We start from the raw sequence: 20,176 nt of genomic DNA, 5'->3' as shown, positions 1-20,176 counted from the left end.
GACGGTAAAGCAGATTTTGTACATTACAAAGATGGATGCTACAGAGGAACATTCGTTCGAAACTGCTATCGCGTCTGTTTTAAGTGATTTAAACTTTAACTTTGCGTTAAAACCCGAGCAAAGAACAACACTTGAAGCCTTCATATCTAAAAAAGATGTTATCGCATACACGATACTCTGCATACGTCATCTCCTTCATCGCTCTGATTGGTTTAAGGTCTATCCAATTGCGCCCAGAGGCATTTGAACGAGGTCCGTTCAAATGAGAACGTCCCTTTAGAAACGAGACGTCTAATAGGCTTTGCCAGACCCTAACTCAGTTTCAACTGAAAAGGGTCTGGTTTTAACCAGGCTAGCGCACAGCTACTTTCTCTTCACGATCACACCAGTAACGGACAAGAATATCCATCGGTTCCTTCTGTGTCACTTTATTCAAGCATTCATCAAATTACATAACATAACATTGTGCCTTCCTGACATCTTTGATCAACTCTTCTTTGAAATATGGGCACAAGCTAAAGGATAAAAGGTAAGCAGATTTTGTTGCACCACATGCAAACCATTTGGCAATTTCACTGTCTGGGAACATTTGACTAAAAATGACTGACACATCAGAGCTGGAGTTGAATGAGTAGTGTGACCTGACCATTTTGATTACCCAACGAATCTCAGCTTCAAGCACAGCTTGGCTTGAAAAGAACTATGACAGTGTTTAGCTGCCCTGTTGGCCTGAGCATGTCGCCTCTTCATTTGTATTGGACACTTGAAAAGCTATGCTTCCCTGACAGCAACTTTCTACATCTACAGTGGTTACCTGGACAGGAATCGATAGATGGAATCAAAATTTAATTTGACAACATGTATCCAATTCTTGACCTTAAGTATCTGATTCTGGAATTGATTTTTGATTCCCAATCCTACTCTCCATACACAATTACATGCATATTAGGCATGGGCGAGCTGAATATAGCTCCGCCCACAATCTTGCAGGATCAGGCTGAACCTCAGGTTTGAGGTTTATTAACATTTTGGATTGACCGAGAACACTGTTGTTGTTCAATAACAAAAGTAATCCTCAAAATACAACTTAACTAATAATTCTGCACACAGTGTCATTCAGTTTTTACAACCTTGCGCAACTGGATAAGTAGGGGGTTAACCGGTGGCTTTTTTCTTTGTATATTTTTCAAAGATACAAATTGAATACAATTTTTTTTTTATTAAACCAACTAAAATAAAAACAAATCTCACAACTTTTAGTGTCCCAAAAAAAACAACTTACTAACAACTTACTCATCAGGGCCCGTATTCACAAAACATTAATCTTACCCCTAAGAGCTAAATAGCTGTAAAAGTTTTTAGCTAAGAGTTTTCTCTTAAAACCTATACTAACTGTGCACACAGTGATTGGCTGATAGGAGAGGGTCTCCATCAGAGATTTATTTATAGAAATATTGTATGGGAATATTATGTTACCATATTCAAATAAAGATATAAAAATAAAAATGTTAATCGCCACATTCAAATAAATATTTTAAAATGTAGGATAAGTGTCACTAATTAAACAAGTATACGTTCAGCTAATTGTTAGCCTTTTACATGTACCTGTATGCTTTACATAAAAAAACAGCAGACATGCATATAAACAGCCTTTTCATTAACAGAGAAGAATAATCATGGCTAATAGTAAGACATGCAAACGTAAAAGAAAACCAAATTGGATGCAAGAACAGCAGTTACTTCTTGCCCAACTGGTTAATGTAAACAAGGATATAATCTAAGTAATATCTGGAGTTGAGATAACTGCCAAAACCAAACTGCCAGCAAACAGCCATTTTTGAAGTCCTCTTCACTACTCCTGATGTTTCACAGATTTAGGAGCTAGTTTTAGCATTAAAACGCTTTGTGATATAGTTTTAGAACAAAAATTTAGGACTGACATGCCCATTATTTTTAAGATTTCCCCTAAATCAGCAAGTTATGAGCTACATTTAGCCTTAAGATGTTTTGTGAATACGGGCCCAGTATAAATTGAAACCAGCAAAGTTTTAGTGTATGCATTGCAAAGCCACTCTTGACCAGCTAGTTCAACAGTTTTGTATATAGCTGGAACTTTACTCTTCAGGATCAGTACTTATCACTAACACTAAAGTGTATATTCTAAACTAAAATTTGCAAAGAATGTGGACTAAGGCTAAAAAACACTGGCATGAAAGTGAATATGTGGAAACTGTGAAGAAATTCCATTAGAATTTAATCATTTTGTTGAGTCTTTATGTAAACACATTATTAACTTTGAACTCCAAATCTGGGTCAGTTGCTTTATTGCCCTCATTTACTGTCTTTTCACATATTTTACACCCATAATGTTATGGCCAGGTGGAAGCAAATAAAAAATCACATACAGGAAAGTTATTCAAAGCTGCAAATGTAGGACAACATTTGACTCACTCAACCACATTTCATGGGTATGTCAAAACCTCTTGAAGGAAAAGATGAAATTTTCTGAAAGCACCATGTTTGACAAGTATAGATATCAGATCACTACTCAATCCAAATCAAACATTTCATTAAACAAGAGCAAGCTCTGTGTCAGGATACTTGTACATACACGTTGGCTTTTAAAGCCAGAAATACTAAGAGAACAAAAATTCGGCAGTTTGCCAACTTTATCTCACCAAACAAACAGGCTTTGCTATAGCAACAGAGCAGTGATGTCTGGCTTCATTTCACATTCACACAGTCAGTGTTTGGGATCGACAAAGACATTACAATTATGTGACATTGTGAATTACATTGTTCATACAACAGCAAGTTGAAAAGTATTTTTTACAAATAATATAAATTGTTAAATATCAATACGTTTTGAGGGGCTACAATGCGTAACATTTACAACCTAAAATAGTCTTGCCTTGCCGAGAAAAGTTCAAATTAACAGATATTTTAAAAGACATATGACCTTAACATACATATGTGATAGTTGTTAGTTGTTTAAGTAGTAGTAGTACTTATAATGAAAGATTAAGTTCAAATGATTAAAGTTTTCTTGTTTATTTTTATTTTAATAAGGGTTTTTTTTCTGGTCAGTTTTTAGAAGAGGTGTCACAGAGGTGTATTTTTTTGTCATTTTTAATGAATGGATTAACAGTTCTGGACAAAAATTCATTGACATTGACCCAAATATCAAAGATATTTAATGCGTATTTAATGCAATCTAAGGTACAAATTCAGTCATCAAATCTTTTTTTTTTTTTTTCATGAATACATGAATATATTCAGCTCTAGTACAGCCATATTCTTCTTTGTTAATAGCACAGGTGTGTCAGAAAAAGAATATTGTATTATTTTATTCAAATAACAGAAGACAAGTTGATGGGTCAAGACTCTTGGTCCCAGGGCTTAGAGAGCTGATAAAGGTCAAGTGGGAGTGCAGTTACTTTAGTAACAAAAGAAGTTCCTTCAACTCATTGGAAATTAATCCAGATTCCAGACCTTTCCTTATTCAGGGAATGTATTAATTAACCTCATTAATTTATCTTGACAAGCAATAACATTTACTTTAAAAGATAGCTTTAATTACCAGCAGAAGTTATATCAAAAACAAAAGGGAAAAACATCACAACTAGTTGTGAATCATAAAATGTTAATAATATGGTTAGTATAATTTAGCACGCCCATGAATTTCATGTCCATTTTCTAAATGAGGCATTGGTTGACAGCACAACACCTCAGTTGCTCATCCTGATTTCTTTATTAATGGGCAACTTCATTATTTTGGAGCCACTGGGCAGAGGACGCTATAAGAAAGCTTCATGTCATCAGGATGGCTGAATGGGCAACCAGGGAGAAAAGCTTTTGGAAACATGGACAATCACTAATTGGATGAGAGATTCACTGGCAATGAGGAACAGGCTCTTATGCAATCTGAATGATGAATGGGACTGAAGCTCTTATAGTTGTGCACATGTTTGCTGTTTGGGTGGGCTAAATTTGTTCTTTCTTTTAATTCCAGCAATTAACACGTCCAAACTATATTTCACAATCAGTTAAGGGTTTCCATTTGAATTTACAGTTTCATTTATGTAATTAGGAAGAATGTAATGGCTAGACAGGAAATGCTCTACCTATGTGGTAATATGTTGTGCTGCATATAAGGATTAATTTTCCTTGTTTTAAATTATTTTTTTATTTTTTAATGAGATGGTATTTTATAGTTTTTGTTGAATCAAAATAAGTAACGAACCTGCACACTATCAGTAATTAAACTTTATCACACGTTTAACAAACAAACAAAAAAAAAAACATTGTGATTACATACAGTAAATTACCTGCACTACGAGGTAAGCGGTTTTGCTTGGCATGTTTTCAATAATAAATCTTGACTGCTCCAGACATCAACTGTTTATGTCATCTGAATTACTATCTGGATATGCAGTTCATCGATTCATTGGTTCTGAACTAATGAATCACGGTTCGTTGAATCTAAAACAGTGCAAACCCAAAGCTTGTAGATTTTGAATTCAGGCATATAAACCCAACCCTCTCTAAACTAAAATGCCTGGCCTTAAATTATTTACGACACTCTGGACGAGAAATTCCACAGTCACGTGAGCAGCCTCAAAGGAGAAACGAAACACATTCCACAACACACACACACAAGCACACACACACAATTTATGCTCTTTATGTAAGTCCTTAATGATATGTATTTTGAATAGGTTTGTGTGTTGCATAAAGTGGTTAATCCTGTTATGCGAAGATTATAAATTGCTGATTTGTAAATTGGAAATGTTTTTCCTAATTTTGATGTTCTCAAATAGAATCATGAGTTGTAACCCTACCCCCCTGACCAGGCCGTAAAACTTTATGACCTAACTGACAGAACAGCAAAGCCAGATCACTGGTACCTTTTTAAAACGTATTTCTAAACATATTGACTGTGTTGCCTTTTTGGTGCATTAGATGTTTTCTATAATCAAATTGGAGTATAATGTTTATCGTGTGTTAATCAAACTTTAAATGTGTGTAATTCTGCATATGAATGTAACATCGTTTCCCCAGAGACAAAGGAACTTTTTCCCACTTCAGATCACGGACGTTCATTGGTTGTTCGCGCAAACAGAGGAGGCGTGAACCAGTCACTCCATAAGTAGAACTGACCCAGGAAGTTCCTCCCTGTCTTGTCGGCTCTTGCTCTTTTTCGCTCTCTTGTCCCCGTCTGGTCCCTCTCAGCACGGCGGCTGAGAGAACAGCCGTTCTCATGGCTCCTTCGGGAACTTTCATCCCCGTTGTTTTCATTTCTTTTACTTACTAAGTTCCTCTCTACACGAGGAAGACGAATTCTGAATCATTACGTTTGTTGGACCTTTCAAATATTGCGCGATTCCGCAGCAGCCCCGGAAGACACGAAAGAACACGCCTAGCTACAAAGGACCACGCACACACGCACGCTGGTCTGGCGAGTCACAAAGAGACCACATGCAAGTATCATTCTCTATGGAGATTTAAATGCTGTTTAAAGTTTGTCTATTACCTTTTCAAGGTGATTTGATTCGTTGTTGTCTTTCAAGGGTTACTGTCTGTGAGTTTGCATAACTGAGCGCGTAATTCTGTGATCGCGCCTAATTCTCTCACCTCTCTCTCTCATCCTCTCTCACTCATTCTCTCTCTCTCTCTCTCCCTCATTTGGATTCCGTTATGTCTTGTACAAAGTTTACTGTCTGTATTGTCGTACGCGTATTTACTCTGTGTGATTTGTAGTTTGATGTATTATTAGTTCAATTATTAAAAAACAATATATATTCATGATTGTCTCTGTCTAAAACGCTCACATCACGAGTCAATGAAATGTCTGATCTTTAGCTACAAGCTCTTTACTTTTTAGTAACCGAAATTTCATAGTGATAGGATAATGTTTTCATGGCCAGAGAATATTTTTCCTTGAATTATAAGAAGTGATAACTTTATTGAAAGTTGATAAGTTAATCTTACGGTCGTTTGCTGGACAAACCACTGTTTGATTTGCGGTAATTTACAGTAAGAGATATCACTATAATTGATATGAAGAATGGCATATTGACATATTAATGAGTAAATTACAGTGCCTTGTAATGAGTTATTGATATATACAATTGACCTATTTTTCATCTTCAATAATTTTAATGTAAATGTCATATGAGATATATATATATTAATCATATTCCTGATTAATTATTAAAATTCCCTATATATCATTTGAGTTAATTATAATGTACAATCCAGTGCAGCTACATATTTAATGATGGAGGAACGCAGGCATTTCAAATTTCGTTTTGTGAGCAATCCAGTTCAATCTGTGTATATGGTTATTAATAATTTCTGCACGCGTGCTATGTACTAGTGATATAAGTCGCAAGACGCGAACTCACTCCTAACTGACTGAGGCAAAAGCGGTTCAGTCAGCATGTATACCTAACAGTATAGTCGCTGTTATTTTAAAGTAAACTGCAGTATAATGTTAAAAGTCTCCTGTTAAAAAAGACCAAGATCTCTCTGCAGTGAGAACATTTTAATATTAAAAAGACGAAGAAATCTCTTTTTTTTTCCTAGTGGCGAATATGTAAATCTGAACATGAGCGATGTTCCTCTGATTCAGTTAAAAAGGCCTTGTTTATTAAATATCGTTATTGAATTCGTGGTGAACCACAGTGATATTCAAAAATAAACGATAAAAACTCCTGGTCTAAAATTGGCTTAGCTACCCGATTGTAAACCTAAAACATTTAAATCATAAGTGCTATTTTGTTAAATGTTTATGGGAGTCAACAGATGGACAAAACCTGTTGTTAACAGTTGTCTGTTTGGCAGTGAAGGGATCCTGCCTCACGCTCTTTTTAATATAGCACCGCAAAGGTCATAAAACTTTTGTCAGTTTGTTAGTTGTGATTTTGATGTAGAAAATCAGCCTGACAAACGATCAGATTCTAAGTCATATTGAAATTGGCTGTAATCCCCCTGACTAAACACCAGAGGGGGTCCTTTGTTTAGAAGTTCAAAATTACGCCCTGCCTTCTGATGTCAGCCTGCATGAGTGCAATTACGCCATCTCGTGGCCGTTTCAGATAATGCGCTCACTGCTAAATCTCTATTCCCTTGTGATTTATTGAATTAGATGTCTAAATTCTCAATAATTATTTGCATTTACAGCTTTGCTCGTGCGAATATTATTTCAGGTTAGACAATTTTTCCTTCCTTTGACTGTTTACATTAACTTTGAGTTTGGTTCAAACATGATTTGAATTAAAATTTAATTGATTAATAGTGTAAATCGATGTTTCAGGTCAACCACTGATTGACCCACTTAGAAGGAAGTAAGCCATCTAGTGGCAGTCTCCTGTTAAATCGACTCACAGCTCTCAGCTCTCTTTTCAATTATGTTTTGAATTGAATATTTCCACTTTTACCCCTTTTTGATTAATTTCATAATTGTTAATGATACCTTACTGTCATCACTGGTTATTATAGGATATTGTTCTGATTTTCCTTTTAATTCTTCTTGGATGCTTATTTTAAATTTCGATTTAAACCAGTTTTGAATATTTAATTTGAATTAAGTTTTCTGCTTCCCAGGTTAAGCACAGAGAGGGAGTACGCCCCCTTGTGTTGAAAACCAGCTACTTCTTCTCCCGTGTTTCATTCCTGTCTTTTGTTATTTGATTTTTATTATTTTTCTTCTCTCTTTTGTCTTAGGGTATTTTGATAATTACCATCACTATCATAATTTTTTTGTTGTTGTTGTTTTATCATTATTAGGTAAAGCTGTTACCTCTCATTTCTACATATATATTTACTCAGTTGATGTTAAACAAACCTAACCTTAATTAACTTTAAGTTTCCTTTGTTCATCCTTTGTGTATTTGATTGTAGAACTCCATTGGTGATTGGACAGTCATCTCAGGTTTCCAGTGAGCAAGGTTGGCCAACCAGCGTTATCGACACTGGCTGTGAGTGAAACTCGGTTCCTCTTATCTCTGTCCGTTGCGGCACGCAGTGGAGACATCAGCAATGTGGCACTCCAAAGGTAGTCAATCAGTCCAGCTGACACACAACGCAATCTCTGGGACCAGTACCTAATCCGAGGCCTAAAACTGGGGCCACTCTCTTTTAAGAGAGGGTTCTAGGGAACAGCCCAATTTTGCAGTGCTGTCTGGCGGTTGACATCTTGGTGTTGCCAGGTTGTGTTAAAAGTCACAAGCGGTTTGAGAGGGCGCAACGCCAGAGTAACGGAGGGCCCGGGGACTTTGCGGTTGAGTGTTTGTGGAGCGCCGGAGAGGTTGACCAAGCCACTGGTTTCCACCTGAATGGCTTCAATTCACCCAGGTGAACAAAATGTGATAAAACCCATCCACTACCAAAATATTAGATATTCCCCCGGATATATTTTAAGTGTTTGACCCATTGCTTCTTCAAGCCACACCATCTTTCTAGGTTTCCTACCCAGATAGCCCCACTCACCTGTTGGCCCTATCTTAAAATCAGCAGTAGGCTTAGTCCTCCTTATTCTCACTAACACATCATGTTACTATGGTTTTTATCTCATTTCAAGTGTTGTGTTTCACTTTGATATTTTTCTATCCTCTGTTCTGTTGTGATTTGTTTCTTTCATTTCACATAGAGACAGTAACCTGTGAGAGCCACCAAAGAAGCTAAATAGTAGAGCAACAACCAGCAGCCGGTGTCATCACGCAACCCGCTAGGCTACTGCCTGTCAAATCTCCATTTCAGGTCCTTCGTTGACCCAAGTTAATTGGCTACTGAACTGTCTGCATCAGTTAGCCCCAAAATTCTCATAAACGGCACAGCCCATATGAATATAGCTCGTTAACCGTAGAACGGACTTGCATTGGTCTTTTTGTGTGCGTGCTGTGCTTCTTTCACCTACAGTGAGCCAGGATGTTCCAGTCATCCAGTCCACGGGGGCCACCTCTCGACATGGTTAAAAGCAGTGTCGACCCCCTTCCTGCCCAAGGACGGCAGTAACCTGCAGCACCCAGAGCAACTAGACACCGAGCTAGATGAACTGATGGCACACGATCCAACCCAAAGCGACTACTACAAAGAACTCGCCAGGATCCTCGGAAGCCTAGTTCACATTCTTGTCACCCATTAACGGCTCAGTGAACGGAGCAACATCGACCTTGAACAGCAAGCAGCAACGCTTAAGCTTCAAGCGGAGGAGGCCTGGAAAGACCAGGCCCGAACCCAAAGTCGCCTTGATCAGCTCCTCCTCGAGACCCAGAAACAGCATCAAAGAGAACAGCTGGTGAGAGAAGCCAGAAAAGAACTCAACAAAAAACTCCAGCGAGGTGACACTCTCATAAAAAGAGCAGAGACTGAACTGAAAGAAAGAGACTCTAAAACCTGGGCTTGCAAAACACACTTGCAAGCGGCCCGAGCTAAAATCAACAAGCTTACTCTGCAGAGAGACGATCTCCAAGATGAACTCAACACTGTTCACACAGAACTGAAACAATCTCACAGATTACAGAGTGGCTGGATCGGAGAAACGCACACCACAGAGTTTCTCCCGGCCCGCCTCTCCAACCCTTTCAGCCAAAAACCCAGAGCTGAAAAAGGGGGTGTAAGCCCATGGCTCAAGAAATCACCAGCCAGCTTACAAGAACACCTGTCAACAACGGAGGGGGGAGAACCCTTCCAGAGAATTCATGCCACTAAACCCTGCACGGCTCACCGAGAACTTGACAAGCTAGCCAGAAGCATCCCTACATTCAATCCAGATCCTGCAGGAGGACATGACGCTCACGCTTATTTACAAGACATTGACTTTCACTTGTAAACTGTCACCAACGTGACAGATGTGAACACATTGTACCTGTTAAAAATCACATCCAGCCGTGATGTGCATAGTTTTCTGGATCGTCAACCAGAGACTGTCAAAGCGGACTACCAGCAACTGCTAAAAACTTTGATTCTTGAATTCTCTGATCCAGACTCAGACCATGGGCTCCTTAACACTATGGACCTCAAACAGGGCCGACTTGAAAACCCACAGACTTTTTATAGTCAGCTACGAAAAGCCTACTTCGGAGCATGCAACGAACCAGGTATGGAACAGGATGTCGACTTAAAAACTCTGAAAAACCCCACAATCTCTGTCTCTGAGCACTGCTTGGAGTTAACCCTAGAGGGCGCCCCACAACACCACAGTCACAGACTTTTGCTCGTCCAAAGCACCAGAGCGAGCGCTCTGAAAGATTCTGGGACCAGCAACCCAAAAAGAGCCGATCCCCACCGTCCAGGACACAAAGCCCCGAGAGCCGGCTGTGGAACCACTCTCGACATGACACTGATAAGCTCAATCCTGAGCCCACATCAGAAAAACACAGGGCAGCCACGTCTGAGACAGCAGAGATCCTGAGGGTGCTGAAAGAGCTTCTTTACATGAAAACTAGCAAGGAAGACAAGGAAGATGAACCAGACATCTTATGTCTAAGCATAAGAACTGAAACCAACACCCTGTCTAACTGCCATCTGTATGAGCCAAGACACCCAGAACACTGCTCGTCATCCACAGACCACAGAGCTAACTGTCACATCACAAGGTGACAGCATCACCCAAGCTCCACAGCTGACAGCTGCACACCCTGAACGAGACATCACATGTCCTCACACCAGGTACCACAAACACAAGGTACCAGAAAATGCTGTTTTGACTACCTGCCTTCGCAGCGAGCTACACAAGACCGGTCCTAACCACTTATCGATCGTTACACCTGCCCCGATGCCAACATTCCTGGGCAGCTTTGTCGAAAAGAGGGTGGGCCGAAAAGGAGTGAGCATGGAAGACCTGATCGACACAGGATCAAACCTTACGGTGATCTCATCTCACCTTTTTAAAAGACTCCAATTTGAAGCTAAGAGACAAGATCGAACTCTTACACCTCAAACTTGTGAACTGAATGTACAGTCGTACAGCCAGAATGACATCCGGTTTGAACAGGTTGCTTCCATTCACCTGACAATCGGTCCGATGAGTCTAGTACATCCTATTTATGTCTCACCAATGAACACTCATGCATTTCTCATTGGCAAAGACCTGCTAGACCACTTTGATCCTTTACTGAACTTCAAACAGCTAAAAGACTTTGCTCAAGTGCGAGAACCTCTTTCCCTCCAGCCACACAGGTTGCCATGGGTACACAGCCCCAACGGCAGACCAAGGCTCAAGTTCACTCCTCTGCACCTTAGTCAACGAACAGGGTACGGTGGTACCAGCTTACACCAAAGGGGTGGCTGTTCGGCTCAACATGCAATGTGGTCAAACCTTAAACCACACGCTGGGTTTCTTCCAATCCTCACCTGAATGTGTGGAACTCGGACTCACACTTGAAGCCACACCCCTCACTGAAGTGTCATCTTGTATAGTATACATCCTGTGCAACAACTGCACGGCAACTGACATCAACATTCCCAAGGCCTACCGGCTGGGATGGCTAGTGAGCCATGACTTTAATGACTTTGAACTTGTACTACCTGTCATTGAGCCCATTCCACCTGCAGTGATACCCAAAGGGAGTACAAACAACACATTGTTCATTGCACCCTTCAAATTCATTGCCATCACATCTGTCATGTCGGTGAGCAAAGACCAGGTGTGCAGAATGGATCTGACAGATGACCAACACCTCGCAGTATACACAATCTCCCACCAGAACGTCAGTGAGACTGATGAAGCTGCTACACCTCTCAATACTAAACTGCCTGATGACACACCGACGGAGGAGCCTTACACAGGTTTTCAATCTCAAGTGCAGCAAATTCTACAAGATGCTCATGCCCTTCAGAGCGATACAGATCGCCAAAGACTCAGACAAGTTCTTTATAAGCTCAAAGAATCCTGTGCCAAAGACTTTTTAGACTGTGGTCTTACCAACCTACACAGGGTGCGCATACCTTCGCACCCTGATGCTCCTCCCACTTCTGTCAAACAGGACAAGATTCCCATCGCCTCACACGAACCAGTGCAAGAGATCATCGAATCTAGGCTGGAGAAAGGTGTCATCCATCCATGCAACAGCACCTACTCAGCCCTCATCTGGCCCGCCCTCAAAACTAACTGCGAGGGGCGACCCACCATTGACTACAGGAAACTGAATCAACAGGTGCCGCTGTCACAATGGCACAAGACCCAGCTTGAACAAGAAATGCCCCGAATCAGAGGAGCCACAATCCTCCCTACACTTGATGTGGCCTCTAGATTCTGGACCATTCCGGTGCACCCGGAAAACCAACACAAGCTGGCATTCACATTTGGCAACCGACAGTTCAACTTCAACAGGTGTCCGTTCGACTATGACGACTCACCAGCTGAATTCAACATCTGTTTGAACAAAATCTGTACAGACTGTAACTATGCTAGACTCAGTTTCGTGTGCCATCTTCCGTGCTGTAAACAGAATGGTTTCAAAACTGCAAACAACAAGCCAGTCAAACACCAACACCTGTTCCAGCAATGTGATAACATCACAAAAACACACAATGTGACTGTGTACTGGAAGAAGGTAAAAGGAAACTCGAAGCTACCAGGTCTAGACAAGGACCTAAACGATGAAACTGACACCCTTGCCAAAACTGGTGCACTAAACAACAGGCTGTGGTCACTCCCAACCCACCCACCCACATTCAAGGTTGAAGTGATTACACACAGCATAAGAACTTTACTAGCTAAACTGCCTACCTCAGAAACGCTTACGCTGGCTCCGTTGTCTACAAAGACCAACATAGCGGACATGCGGGCTTCTGAAACCTCCATAATGACTTTGCTTAATCACCTCTCAGACCCCTCCATCCACCCTGGCAACCAGTCTACAGTCACTGACAACCAACGCCCCAGACCACTGCATGATACAAAGGACATGCTGCGTGCACAGAACAACATTGTGGGTTGTGCACCGTCTGACATCACAATGCCAGGGCTTGTAATGCCACGGAGCAAAAGGGGGGAGAATGCAAATATATTTCCATGACGCATCATGTGCTGCACCACGCAGCACCAGAGCCACTGACAAGACACTGAAGCAAGCGTCATGCCAGCAGCAAGATGTGGCAAAACATGGGCCAGGGCGAGCTAAACCCAGTCGCCGCCCACGAAGGAAAGAGACTGCCCTGTCCAACCAAAGACAGCCCTCGCTTGTTTCTTCCTCCCCTTTCTCTCTCTCTCTCTCCCTGTTATCTGTACCAGGATGCTGCTGTGGTTTGCCGTGCTGTACTGTCAGCCAAAGAGAGGATAGCTGCCACCGAGAGAACCATTGAGACTCCTGATCACCGACGACAGAGCACACTACCCCAGCACCGTAACCCAATACAGCTGGACAGGTGTCCGATGGAGAGAGGACTCCCTCATTCACACTGAGGTCGATGTCAAACACATGTTCAGCCAACATGAGAAAGTGACTGTTACACAAATGGAGTTAGGTGGACACCACCACCGCTCCAAACAGTTCCCGGGAGCTTTGCTCAGAGCCGCTGCTGCCGCCAGAACGTTTAACATTGGTATGTCCAGTGTCAATGCAGCGAACCAGACCGTAAACTCCACGAAACCGCTGTTTACTGTCTTCCAGAATGACTTTGCCCAGACTTAGCTGGTTACAGCGTTAACCGCATCGAGTTAAAAACATTTCAACTTTTCAGAATGCGGCAAGCGCACCGCGGGTCATGTGACAAGAACTAAATAATCAGCTTCATCCTTTCCCGTAACAACGTTTAAAGCTCAGCCAAGATGAAGGAACAGCTGATCATAGCTGTATATGGATTTCCATTTTGAAATAAATTTAGTAGCAGAGCTACTGCAAGCGATTTTTAGAGCTGCAAATCCATTTATCCTTTGCTGAAATTTCCGCGTCTTCAAGGAGAGAGCACATCATGGTTGCTTAGCAAAGGCAGACGCCTCAGGGGCGCTTCTGCCCGAGCTCTATGGAAAGGAGGAGAAAGCGGTGCGCCTAGCGTTTTCCACGCATTTTTAGGCGCGATATGTGAACGGCCCCTAAGACTTTTATTTGTGCAGATTCTCCAGTACAATGTTGTTTGCAAATGTTTAGTCGTAAAAGCTGATAACATTGCTTTTTAACAGTTAACATTTAAAGCTTTACACATGTTCTGTGATCAGTTTGTCATTTACCAGTTCATAATTCAGTCGTGCAGCCTAATTATGACTGAATGAGAGAGGTAAATGTTTAAAGATATTTGAAATGCACTTTTTTTCTAAGTATTCACTGCTCTTTTTCACACAGCAGGTTTTTTGTGTGTGTCCAATTTTTTTTTCTGGACAACCTTCTGATGGATTTTACTTTAAATTGTGAGTTCCATTCAGGTTTCATGCCATTGGCACTTTTTTCGAAGGATTGTTTACAATTTCACAGTATAAGCTATAAAGCTGTTTCCCAGTAAATAATAAAATACAACGCACTGCAATCTTATTCTGTTTTATCCTTATTCTTCGTGAAAATATGTTCTGAAAGATTCCTTAATAAGCTTTGTTCGGGATGTTAAACTACTTTAGGAGCCCTAAGGACTGACATGATGAAACCATTATTTGAAATCTCCTTGTGAAATTTGCTAGAGTATGGGTCAGTGTTTTGATTGCAGAAGAGTTCAACAAAAGGATTACTAACACATAATAAAACATCTCCAGGTATATTTTTGATGAGGATATGACAATGCAAAATGGTTAAAATCTCTTAAAAATCTATGCTGAATGATAAAGCCCCTTTATTAATAATTTACTTGGGGGGAAAAAATGGAAAAAGACTAAAATATAAGTACATAAACCGATTAATCGATTAATCGATTATCAAAATAATCGTTAGTTGCAGCCCTACTACAAATACACCTGGCCAACACTCTGGATAGCGCCATCCTACTTCACGTCAATCCCAAACAGAGAGAAGTGAATGTGCTCCTGAACCAACCCATAAGCGAGTCAAGCCAAGTCTACAGACTTAAAGACATTGTCAGTGTCAGGTTGTGGAAAAGCAACACCCACACCAAGACACACATTCCAGATGTGGTGGCCTACCACGACAGCGACACACAGCTGTACCTGGCCCCAAACCTGCACATGTGTACTTTGACCAAAGACATTCATTATCTCTGCCTTAGCAAACCCTTCCTCAGAGACAACGCTGAAGGAACCTGCACGTTGCAACCCCTGGTCAGCGACACACGCTGCCCTGCCAAAGCCAAGCCTCGTATACAAGTCACAGAAACGCAAGCAGAGATTGTAGGTGACAGATGGCTCGTCAACACTCCTGTGCGTACAGCTACACTGACCTACGACCAGCATGACACCGCCACCCGTGTCAACCTGCTTGACCAGAGCATGTGGATTCAAGTACCGAAAGGTGCCACCCAACACATTGACATTACTCCCGTCGACACAGCCCTCCAAGCACTGTCTCGACAGCCCATTCTGAACCTGTCATCATGAGTTGTAACCCTACCCCCCTGACCAGGTCGTAAAACTTTATGACCTAACTGACAGAACAGCAAAGCCAGATCACTGGTACCTTTTTAAAACGCATTTCTAAACATATTGACTGTGTTGCCTTTTTGGTGCATTAGATGTTTTCTATAATCAAATTGGAGTATAATGTTTATCGTGTGTTAATCAAGCTTTACATGTGTGTAATTCTGCATATGAATGTAACGTCGTGTTTCTATCAGTTATATATGTTATTTTTGGTATCAGTTTAATCGTCATGCTTTGACGGACTCACTTAAATAAAGGAAATTAATGAAAAATGTATTCATCTGGAATTACGAACTTGCTAGAATATCACTGCTGAGATCCGATAAGCCATAACTTATTAGAAGTGGGTGTTTCCCCAGAGACAAAGGAACTTTTTCCCGCTTCAGATTGCGGACGTTCATTGGTTGTTCGCGCAAACAGAGGAGGCGTGAACCAGTTGTTCTCCCTGTCTTGTCGGCTCTTGCTCTTTTTCGCTCTCTTGTCCCCATCTGGTCCCTCTCAGCACGGCAGCTGAGAGAACAGCCGTTCTCATGGCTCCTTCAGGAACTTTCATCCCCGTTGTTTTCATTTCTTTTACTTACTAAGTTCCTCTCTACAAGAGGAAGACGAATTCTGAATCATTACGTTTGTTGGACCTTTCAAATATCGCGCGATTCCGCAGCAGCCCCGGAAGACACGAAAGAACACGCCTAACTACAAAGGACCATGCACACACGCACACACGCACGCTGGTCTGGCGAGTCACAAAGAGACCACATGCAAGTATCATTCTCTATGGAGATTTAAATGCTGCTTAAAGTTTGTCTATTACCTTTTCAAGGTGATTTGATTCGTTGTTGTCTTTCAAGGGTTACTGTCTGTGAGTTTGCATAACTGAGCGCGTAATTCTGTGATCGCGCCTAATTCTCTCACCTCTCTCTCTCGTCCTCTCTCATTCTCTCTCTCTCTGTCCCTCATTTGGATTCCGTTATGTCTTGTACAAAGTTTACTGTCTGTATTGTCGTACGCGTATTTACTCTGTGTGATTTGTAGTTTGATGTATTATTAGTTCAATTATTAAAAACCAATATATATTCATGATTGCCTCTGTCTAAAACGCTCACATCACGAGTCAATGAAATGTCTGATCTTTAGCTACAAGTTCTTTTTAGTAACCGAAATTTCATAATGATAGGATAATGTTTTCATGGCCAGAGAATATTTTTCCTTGAATTATAAGAAGTGATAACTTTATTGAAAGTTGATAAGTTAATCTTACGGCCATTTGCTGGACAAACCACTGTTTTATTTTCCGGTAATTTACAGTAAGAGATATCACTATAATTGATATGAAGAATGGAATATTGACATATTAATGAGTAAATTACAGTGCCTTGTAATGAGTTATTGATATATACAATTAACCAATTTTTCATCTTCAATAATTTTAATGTAAATGTCATATGAGATATATATATATATTAATCATATTCCTGATTAATTATTAAAATTCCCTATATATCATTTGAGTTAATTATAATGTACAACCCAGTGCCGCTACACATTTGATTAGGGTTAATGATAATAATGCATTTGCTTTGTTTTCAAACAGTGTGTAATGGCATACAGAATATCAGTTAATTAACATAATGATTAAATGATTTGCTGTCTTTAATAACCAAGTCACATAAATCCATTTTGGTGTTGTGATCATTGAAACAAAAATGAATCTTATGAGTATATTTCTCGAAGTAGAATCTGAGTTGCTATCTTGTAATTACAGTAATTCCAATACAATGTGACTGCAACATAAGACACACTGAACTTTCATGCAGAAGAATAATAATCACAATAATATAAACTCTGGATCACACTCACATCTGTCTGATAATTAAAGGTTGACACTAAAGATGGGAGAATTCCAGTCTGGTTAAAAACAAAAACATTTGAGTAGGGTTGGAAAAATGCAGTCCCTCTTAAACTTCCAGAATATACAAGAAACAGAAATAAGAGGATCCCAGAACTAAAGTTAGAGAAACACAAAACAAACAAGGTAGAAAGATGCAATGATATGTTGCATAAAACTTCAGTTCATTACGCACCAGGAGAGCCTGATCCAATGAAACGTGGGGTCATCAAAGCACAGGACAGTTCGCTCTGACCACAGTACCCATAATCATCGCTTGTGAGTCACTAACTCAATGTACATAAGAGCTGAATGAATGAATAGTGTCATGAGCCGGCCTCAGTCCAGCGGGTATTAACACTGTATAGGAAACTATGAATGATAGCAAAATGACGCAAGATAGAATGGAATGTGTCCATGGAGTCCACCGGCCATTGAAAGTTATGGCCATGAGGCTCATGATCAATTCCCTCTGCAGGAAGCATCTTTTGTGGGTTGGTTTAAGTCAAGACCGTTTTGTCCATATAAATGAATTTGTTCAAGTATTAAAGGAAAACATAAATCCTAGATACAATTACAGAAGTTCTGATTATCAAAATATGTATATCGCTAGCAGGACACTGAAGTATGTGACTTTTCCTTAAGCTGTGCTTGAAATTGCCTTCATTCATCAAACTAGTGTCTGCAACAGCGTGCTATCTATCTATCTTTATTACACGGCTCTGTGGAATACTTGATTCTGATTGGTCAGTCACAACATTCCGAGGTATGGTATCCCCCGATAACAACCAGTAAAAGCTGATAAGACAGGTTCATCCAGGTAATGGAAGTTAGCGCTGTAGTGTTGCTAGGAACAGTTTTTCTTGGTGGAAGCTTTGCATTTGTTTAGCTAATAAAATATTAAAATTTGATTCAAAATGGTGTACAATTTATTAATTATGTCATCCTGGTATTGTGGACTCGCTCTCGTTTCATACAAATGCAGCTTCTGTCATTTTTTTATTACGATTGTTTTGTATGCTGTAATGGATTATAAGATAACTAACAAACTGGTAAGATTTTAAAACGTGAATGTACATTATCCCTTACATATGTCTATCTATTTATTTTGGGGTGAATTATCCCTTTAATGTGTAATCATTACATAGGCTATATAAAGGTATGTTCAAGCAATTAACTAAGCAAGTACAGTATATGTGATAGCGACAATCAAAATAATATTTAAGACATTCAATAATAAGAATATAATTTAGGGGTATTTCGGTTTTACATTTAAGGAAGCAACTCACCTTTTTGTTCACAACTTGCCTCATAAAGCTTGCCAGAAATTAAATACATGTCAGTATCCATGAGGATGAAAATGACTCAGAACATCATGTTTCTACATTACATACACATACATCTTTTGTATTAATTCATAAATAATAAGCTGAGAACCTTACCCACTTTTATCTACACACACAACCCTCCCTTCCATGCTCCTTCAGCACTACATCATGCATGAATCACCACTCAAAGCTTTTTAACTTTGTCATGCTCTTTAAATGGGGGTTTAAATAATTGTGGACCCATTTAAAAGCATTGATTAACCAAAACTCACCAGTGTCTGGTGTGTGTAAAGCCCTGTGTCTGTCCGGTCACAGAGATCTAAATGCACACAGTATTAAAAGACTGCTTTACCATTACTGCTTCTGCTTCAAGATCTCTAATATCCCAATGCAAGTGTCCACAATGTATCTCTTAGCTGACTCTCTCCAATACACACCAAACAACTCCTCCTCTTACAATAGCCCCACCCTTTAAAGCTTCATCATCCTCTGACTAAATTTTGTCTTCAGCCTCAACCTGTCAGAGGAGGAACCTCCCGAGAATGAAATAGGACCTATTTGTCATCTGTCATCAGAATTGATGTCAACTATAAATGAAAGTGCAGACTGTCCTGATTTAACTAAACATTTTGACATGGCTGACGTAAACAGTCACACAATCAGAGCTGTTTAAGAGAATAGTTCACCCAGAAATTAGCTGTTTGTCATCATTGACTCACCTTTGGGTGGTGCCAAACCTACATGACTTCCTTTCTTTTATGGTAAACAAAAGAGGTTAGCTATTTTATAGATGTGGTAACCAAACCAATTTAGTGTCCATCGATTTGTATTGTATGGACAGAAAAAAAAATCACTAAGATATTTCTCAAAAAAAAAAAATATTTTATGTTCCAGAGAAGAAAGAAAGTCACACAGTTTTGGAAAAACACGAGAGTAATGCATACATTACTTGGCTTAATATGCATACAAATATTGTAAATTGTTTTTTTTAAATATAGTTTTACCACATTTACTAAGGTAATTACATGCAGTTAACCAAAGAACAGCGTGTATTGTACGCTTACATCACTGCCCTTAATGTTCACATTGTAACGTTACATGTCAGACTTATCTAGTTAGTAGGATCTTCTGCTGCTATTTTCTGATTTTCGGTAGTGCGTTGCTTTTGCATGTTACATTTGTGCATTGTGATAAAGAGGTAATAGGCAACTAAGATTGTATTTATTTATTTATTAAGTAGTAGTAGTAGTAGTGATTCATTCTGAATCATTCGGTTCAGGTTTTGATTTGAATGAATATGACCAGTGATAACATTTATTTTATATAATACCAACATGAAGCCAGTCTGACAAAACATTTTACAGCCTAAATATTAAGCTTTGAATTACTGCTCTACAGTATTTGATTCTAATGCTGCAACACTGAAGTTGCCTTTAC

The 20,176-nt window shown here is 39.8% G+C and overlaps 1 protein-coding gene across 4 annotated transcripts in view; it reads right to left on the bottom strand.

Moving 5' to 3' along the window:
- Positions 1-20,176, bottom strand: part of grb10b (growth factor receptor-bound protein 10b) — a 122,231-nt gene that overhangs the window by 101,781 nt on the left and 274 nt on the right. For 2 of the 4 annotated variants that reach the window (XM_059567345.1, XM_059567347.1), the window contains exon 1: positions 19,012-19,849. The exons of the other annotated variants lie outside the window; for them this stretch is intronic. The gene's annotated coding sequence lies outside the window, so the exon portion shown is untranslated. Of the gene's footprint in view, positions 1-19,011; positions 19,850-20,176 lie in introns of those variants that run through there. 4 annotated transcript variants of the gene reach the window in all.

The sequence above is a fragment of the Carassius carassius genome, chromosome 15, assembly GCF_963082965.1.
Source record: "Carassius carassius chromosome 15, fCarCar2.1, whole genome shotgun sequence".
Taxonomy (NCBI): Eukaryota; Metazoa; Chordata; class Actinopteri; order Cypriniformes; family Cyprinidae; genus Carassius; species Carassius carassius.
Note: the sequence above shows the minus strand (reverse complement) of the source record. Positions and strands in the feature narration are given on the sequence as shown.